The sequence below is a fragment of the Epinephelus fuscoguttatus genome, linkage group LG16, assembly GCF_011397635.1.
Source record: "Epinephelus fuscoguttatus linkage group LG16, E.fuscoguttatus.final_Chr_v1".
NCBI lineage: Eukaryota > Metazoa > Chordata > Actinopteri > Perciformes > Serranidae > Epinephelus > Epinephelus fuscoguttatus.
In genome coordinates this window covers 24,798,544-24,806,168 of record NC_064767.1, presented here as the reverse complement: position 1 = coordinate 24,806,168, position 7,625 = coordinate 24,798,544, and positions in this window count along the sequence as shown.

Sequence of the window (7,625 nt, the reverse complement as noted above, 5' to 3'; positions counted from 1 at the left end):
ACACTGCATATGGTGAGACAGAAAGAATATTCACGAAGCTGTTGTGGGCCTCGGAGAGTAGACCTTGAATAACTTGCATACAAACATGGGCACAATGCAAGACTGTATTATTTTGTCTTTTTACTTTTACAAAGCCCAATACACCTGGATGAATCATATAACCTACAGAATGATGCGCATTATGGAAATGTGTTTTCTTTTTTGTGATGATATGAGCCTCAATTTTGAATCAATTAGAGCCACTCTCTTAACTTGCAGTAGATATAAGAACATTAGAGCAAAGTGTAATAGAGGGGAACGCTCTGCATACTAAGCACAATCATTGGCTACATTATTTTGTGACGTGCATACAAATACATACAGTTCATTAAATGTGAAACCAGCCGAAGGAGCAAATAATATACATGAGGTGCTGAGATTAACTTGACTGGACTTCATCAAGACTTTACTTTAGCCTCAGTGTAGTGCCTGCAGTGGCCTCATGTGCTCAGTAATGGATACGGATGCTCTTATCCACACATTTTATACATTATTTATGCATTATAGCACCTCAATGTAACAGCGAGGCCTTCTCTTCCTAGACGTTTGTATATGTTGGGTGTTATGTTATATATGAAGCACAGACTTAGTTCAGACAATAAGGTTCAGGAGTCATTTGATTAGGGTAAGGTTAGGCTAGGTTAATTTAGTTTAGGATAGATACGTTTAGGGTTGGGTTAGGTTAGGTTAGTTTAGGTTAGGATAGATATGTTTAGGGTTAGATTGGGTTAGGTTTGGTTAGGTTAGGGTTCGATTAGATGGGGTTAGGTTGGGTTAGGGTTAGCGGGTCACGGTTAGGGGAAGGGGTTAGGGTTAGGGGGTTAGGGTCTGTGAATATCTGGAGCCTATCCAGATCCATCCAAACAAAATTACTCTCTTATTACTGTCTCTGCGGGGATGTGTAGAGCAACACTCTGATCCACTGGCATGGCATCCATTTCTTTGATGTTTCACCGACTTGTTGTTTTTGCTTCTTTACAGCATTTATTCAAGTACGTAGATTGGGTTAGGTTAGATTAGATAAGTTTAGGGTTGTTCACTCATTTATGTCCAATATCATGGGTTGCTTTAAAAATTCCATATCTTGAAGTATGAAATAGCAACCCAGTGACCAGGATAAATGTTGACATTGCACCTTTCTGCAAACCACAAAAGTGTAACATTAGTATGTTATTATGCAGCGGACATGCTGAAACTTTACATTTTTTTAATGTTTCAACAACAGTGTGGTGAATGTGTGGTTATGTTAAGAGTCAAAAACAGCTTGGTTAGGGTCATGAAAAGATCATGTTTTGGCTTAAAGTGCCCTGTTTTGGTGCAACAATCATGTCTGGAAGTGCCACCAATGTCACACTAAAATCATCCAGTTTTAGAATAGAATAGAAATAGAATAGAATATATCTTTGTTTATAAATGTGTCTTTGGCTCACCAAAAATAAAAGACAACATAAAATGGAGACACATAGTCAATAAAACAAGCATGTAAAGTCATTACAAAATACTTTAACACATTAAATCAGCTCATTGTCTGTCTGTGGTTTAAAACTCATCAGTCACTTTGTTGAGTTAAGGATATTGATGGCGAACTGGCGGATGAAGCACTTCTTTTGTTGTTTATTTCGAACTGTTGTCTGCAGTGGTCTACAGCTTGTTAGCCGTCTGCATGTGAAACATACCAATGTAATGTATCCGTGGTCTGCAGGAAACAAACAGTGCCAACATTTCCCTCTAATGACTGGGCTGCAAATATATACGCTGAAGTTTAAATTCTATACTACTGCCTTTGTGTGTTTACTCTCAGTTGTCCTCCATTAGTCTGATATTGTGAATGTGTTACCTATCAGCTAAGTGGTGGACAGTGTACTCATACAGAAAATGGAAGAAGCCATCATCTCTCACATATCTCAGCCAATTAAACCCATCTGCAGCCCAAATTGGTGCCAAAGCGAACTTGTGACTGCATTCAAATGATGATGGATTGTGTAGGGTTTCTTTGCATCGATAACACCAGAGCAGCCGGTCGAATATAAATGACTCAGCAAACTGAGTACATACTGTATTTCTCATGGGCAGGATAAAGAACTGTTAAGAAAGGGATGTTTATTTGCTCTGTCAATAGCTTATGTGGGTTGTTGACAGTTAAAATGATCTTTCATAGATATGATCATTTAGAGAAAACAGACAGAGATGCAATATCCTGCGTCCAATATTTCACAGGTGTTTGCAACCAACACATATGAATTGTTTAGCAAATATCAGCATGCATTATAGAATTCTAGTTGAACCGAATACTCATGATTGTTTTTAAGATTCCAATCAATATTAGTAGGATGTAGCATAGTTATGTGGCTTCCTTTCTAATATTCAGCCATTTCTTGCTGAATAGCTGATATTGATCAAATATCCACAGAATCTCAGTTTCCTTTCTCCGCCCGGGCCTTCGAGACCTCTGTTCCTTACCTTGCAGTATTTGTGCCATTCACTCTCAAACTGTGAAGAACCACTAAATGACTTTCACTCTCAAAGTCTCCCTAGCTTCTCTAAGCTAGAAGAGCTTATGCACACTGCTTAGGATGCATTTTCAAGTAGTTAACCCACTTTCTGTTCTTGCTTATAGACAAAACATACTTCTGGGGTTTCAGTGACTTTTGTATCCGAGCGTAGCGTCTCAAGACTCTGTGACACAGCTTAAAGTCTGAGACAATACAAACAGCATTTACATAAACATCCATGGTCACCTTTGAGAATGGTCATGGTCGGGTTGGGTTGCCTTGGTTGTGATGAAGCTGTAATTGGAGGTTTCCCCAAGCTGAGAGCTTTCTGGAAGAGAAGCCTGGCTGTAAACACAAAATATCACATTCAAATAACCAAGACCAACTCTGCATTTATATAAGGCTTGGCTCAACACCCAGACAGACATTCTAGAAGTATCATAACCTTAACATTTGATTTATCAAAAACTTTGGCTTTGGTTTAAATTCAGTCAAGGGCTCTGTGTCATTACGATGCATTCATGGACTCTGGGATGTTGTGTCTCCACTGACCCCTCTCTGATATTCCTGTGTAAGAGATAAGCAACAATCACATGCAAATACAGTGAGGACCAGCTCTGTGAATATCTGGAGCCTATCCAGATCCATCCAAACAAAAATACTCTCTCATTACCGTCTCTGCGGGGATGTGGAGAGCAACACTCTGATCCACTGGCATGGTTTAAATCCATTTCTTTCATGTTTCACTGACTTGTTGTTTTTGCTTCTTTGCAGCATTTATTCAAGGAGTAGGGTCTTACAAGATTCGTTTAGCCAATAACACAGTGTTTTTATTTTGACAAAAACAAAACAGGTGCATGAGTGACAACTGTGTACATGCAGAGCAGACAGGATTAGAAGAGTTTGCTTAAGCGTGCTGTAAAGTGAATATGGGGAAGCATACCACATGTTCTGACACTTTAGTCTTTAAGCTGGTAAACTCACCCACTGGTTTGCTGATGATTATTCAAAACAGTAGAAATCAGTTTGAGCCTTTTGGTGTTTTCAGCACTCCAACAAAGTCAGAAGACAAAATGAGTCCGTATGATGTGGGCAGCAGAGAAAGGACATGATGTAATGTTTATTAGTTTGATAAGACTGCAGCATAAATGGGAACACAATGAGTCATAATTGATCAATTAAACATGCAGTAAGTCTAAAGGGACAAGGCAAGGTAAAACATATAAATTACAAAAAATAAATAAATAAAACATGTTCAAATGCTTCACCCAAATCAATATTGAATGTCATTAAGAAAATCCAGCACAAGTGACAATATTGATCTGATGTCTGACACTCTATGTGTATTTTTGGACGACAGCTCAGGAGATATCTTAATCTCACTCGAGACCTTCAAATGCCAAGATTCATTTCTCCCTGCTCCCTTTGGAATGATGTTATTATGGTTGGGGAGATGACAGTTGTATCAATTATGCATAAGGTGAGGGTGTGTGGAAGGCATCTATGCAAATCAAGTTCACCCCATGGATGGCAGTGAAATAAATGAAAATGCTCATTTCAAAGTGGTGAGTTCAAGTGAGCTCCAGTCAGGCTCCGAAAAAGTCTGTGAACAACAAGGAGGATAGAGACGCTAAAGAAGTTTTGACTCATTCTGGGGGTTGTAGGCTATCTCAATTCTCTTTAGGTCTCAGGACACTCATTAGCACGTTGCCATTTTGAAGGGCATTTGATATATAAAAACCAAGCAGCAACCTCCAGGGAAGATGAGTGAAGCCAATGCCGAAGTGCCAAAAACTGTAGTTCATTGAATGGCCACTTGAGGCAGGCTCCAAAAGCGAGTCAATCCCCATAGACCCCCGTGTTAAAATGCTCAACTTTACAGCAGAAATAAACATGTTTACAGCCTGGCACAAAAAACGGTTTTGGTCTCTATAGCTAATTTCCCCTTTCATGACAACTGTACAGGGAGTGATTTTTTTTTTAATAACTCATCCGTTTAAATTTAAAACTTAAAGTTGCGCATAATTAAGGGCGTGGTCACTTTGAGTGACAGGTGGCGCCATCACGGGTGGCTAATTAGCCACTGGCTCAAAGACGATGGATAAATCAAGACAGTCCACTGCGAGTCAGTTTCCTGTATCAGTGTCACGTGGGGTTCGCGACCACCACGCCCCTTTAGGAGACTAACAGCAGGTACTGAGTCCATTGACTTCAGTGGGAGAAATGAACGTGATTACAGATTATGGCCGATTCTTTCGCCCCATAGTCACGGAAGCAGATATTGGACCCATTTATCGCAAGCCACATATCTTCAGAACATTCCGACACTAAAATGGCAAATTTCACACAGACAAATCAGGAGAAAATTTACTTTGTTCAAGACCTGTCTCTGTCTCAACAGCACACTCTCGCGAGATCTGGCAACAGATAGCTCCTCTCTGGTGCTGAAATCAGTGCAGTTTCACCAAAGATACTGGATTAAAAAAATATTTTTCTTCCAGCAGATGTCTTAGTTACAACATGATTGAGCTAACTGGAGTAGTTTCATGTCGTATCCGACACCGGGAGGCTTTAACAGATGACGTCCTGATGTTAGCTTAGCTGCTAGAGTTAGCTGTCCCTGTCAGCTGCAGCCACTGATGCTTTCTAGACATCGTGATTTCCCAAAACTGAATAAATACCACACATAGCAACACAAAACTACAATCATGTCATCACTCAATCATGTTGTAACTAAGATATCCACTGGAAAAATATTTTTTTCACGGACCGTTTAATGAGTTATTACCTATTACAGACACTGCTAACGGTTAGCCCAGCTAATCTACGATAACCAAGCGAGGTTGGGGATACTCGTCTTTGATTGGCGATTCTCCATCGTCTTTGATTGGGCTACGGGGGACAACGCCTACTTAGGAGACCGGAAATGTATACCATTTCATGCAATGGGGGTATATTGTAGGTGGGCCATCTTGTTATAATACAGTATCTTTGACTGGCTGTCTGCTAGGCATCATCTTAGCTAATTCGCAAGTCATTGAACCTGACCTCTCAGCCATGTTTGTGCCTTTTGGATATTTTGTTTCATGAGGGAGCTGACACCAAGAGGGAGCATGAGCAGGGGCAGGAGCAGGAGCATCCAACACCACAGGGCTAGCCAAAGTAGTAGCTTGTTAGCCTTAGTTAACTTAGCAGCTTCGAGCAAGGTTGGTGTGTTTAAGCAACCAGGCTTCATTTGGCCCCCCTCTTTGCCCATTTTTGATTGTCCAGGAGTTGGGCGGAGTCAGGCACTGCCAAGATGGCCACGGCCAGAGCCGGCTACTTTGAGCTTCAAACCCACTCCTCAGAAACTAATGGGTGACGTCACGGTGACTACGTCCATATTTTTATACATTCTATGATAAAAACGGACAACTGCTCTGTTTGCTTTGGAAAATAAGTAACTAATAAGACCTTAATTTTTATGAGGTGTGGTGATATGTCATCTTGTCAAGAGTTTGATTAGAAGATCGATACCACACTCTTGTCTGTACCATATAGCTGGAGACTGTGGCAAGTTAGCTTAGCATAAGGGGCAAAATCTAGCCTAGCTATATTCAAAGGTAACAAAACCTGCTTACCAGCACCCATAGAGCTCACTGATTAATGTTATATCTCATTTAGTCAGTTCAGCAAACTGTAAAAACAAGCGTAACAGCAACAATTTGCTGTTTTAGGTGGAAACAGACAAGTGTTTTTCTTCAGGCTCACCTCTCATTATGAAAACAAGGTTGCTTGCACAATGTAATGTAACACAATGGCTAATGACAACATCAGCTTTTAGACTGGTTTCCTATAAGCCTCGCTTCTATGCGCAGTTCTGTCTGCCACCAGGTACAATCACCCGAGGAAATTAAGGCTTGATTTACGGCACAAAAGTAGTGCATCAACCATTGCGCAACCAAAACGTCTCGAAATCAGTGGGTATCATAAACTGTTATTTTCTGTGACTATCCAAAATCCAATGGAAAAATCCCATAGGCTTCTTGACAAGGGAACCAGGGCGACGCAAACTTATTACGTCGGCTTCCAAAAAAACCCCATCATCCCTGCCGCGCTCTATTTACAGCACAAAGGAAGTGCATTAACCATTGCACAACCAAAACAGGAAGAGGATAGCGCTCTTATTTTTTTTTCCAGTAGCTATCAGTATCTATTCGTTCTCACAAAAGAGAATCGTGTAAGTCCTTTGCAGTTACTATCTCCAGTAGCAGAAATGGTGGTTGTTGAAACGCCCAAAGTAAGTGTGGAAACTACTCGGCAAAAGAAAAAGAGCCCTGTTGTGGCTCTTAAGAAACATTCTGGGTAGAGGGGAGTATTTCCCCCAGCTGCTGCCCCCTTTTTCTACTCTTTGTACTAAGCTAAGCTAACCAGCTGCAGGGTATAGCTTTATATTTTTTGTACAGACATGAAAGTTCATCAGTCTTCTTCTGAAACATTTCTACAGATGAGTTGAGTGATATATGATCATACCTATCTACGTTTTTTTATCAGATAAACCAGAAACAAGACTATCTATTTATCTATATATCTATCTATCTATCTATCTATCTATCTGTTATAATCATATACAGTATGTAGCTACTCTGTGCACATATACAGGGTGGTGGTGTGCACATAAATATTTACATCCATATGTTGTGTTTACATAGCAGATGTGTCAGTGGAAGCTGTATGTATGTACACGGGGAGTGGTTGCAGAGGGTGGATGATCTAGTGGGATGTTCTCTCGCTTGTATCCTTCCCTGTTCCTCCATATCCCTTTCTCCTCCTAATCCTCTCACTCTTTGTCTCAAAATCTCTGCTCAAATCTCTCTCCTCTCTCCTGCTTCCTGCGCTGCACATTCTCATGTCAACAGCTCCACCAACAGGTGGGGAAAAAAATGCCCATCTCAGGTTTACACTCAATCAGTCCAAGGCTCTCCACCCCCCCCCCCCCCCCCACCACCACCACCCCCCCACCCCCCCCGCACCCCCCCCACCCCCCGGACAGTGAAATGCAACACCACACATTTTCAAGGTCCATGCTTTAAATTTCCTGTTAACTGAGAGCTG